This window comes from Penaeus monodon, chromosome 27, assembly GCF_015228065.2.
Source record: "Penaeus monodon isolate SGIC_2016 chromosome 27, NSTDA_Pmon_1, whole genome shotgun sequence".
Taxonomy (NCBI): Eukaryota; Metazoa; Arthropoda; class Malacostraca; order Decapoda; family Penaeidae; genus Penaeus; species Penaeus monodon.
The window spans coordinates 17,861,264-17,861,793 of NC_051412.1; positions in this window are offsets into that span (position 1 = coordinate 17,861,264).

Consider the following 530-nt stretch of genomic DNA (forward strand, 5'->3'; position numbering starts at 1 on the left):
TGATCAGTCCTCCTCCGTTAAGACTCCGTTAAGAATTCATCACGAATTCTTCACCTTCAAAAAAGCGAACTAAAGCTTCTGAAACATGTATATTACACACAAAAAAACAAAACATGAAAGATAAAACTCACGTACCTGACTCCAATACCAACGTCATTTTGTATCATCCACCTGTCAAAACGCATATTGAGCGAAGTGTTTGAAATACTGCAAACGGCACCGATATAAGCTTTTATATTCCTACGCGTAATATCAGTTCAATAGTGCTCCTGAAGGCGCTAGGCAAACAGATCCCCAACTCCCACGACTGAATAGCCCTACAGGTCGATGTCTTTAAGCTACAATACCTCGCGCTCGTAATAAGGATTAGGCAGAAGGGTCTGACTGTGTGACGTGTACTAATCGCAGCTGCAGCCTGGGACTCGAGCCAAATCGTCTCCCGTTAATCGTTAACAAACTGGGTACATTAGCCAGGTATGTGTATTATGAATGTAATCCGCCATGGTTTGAAATCCCGGAATTAAAAACCT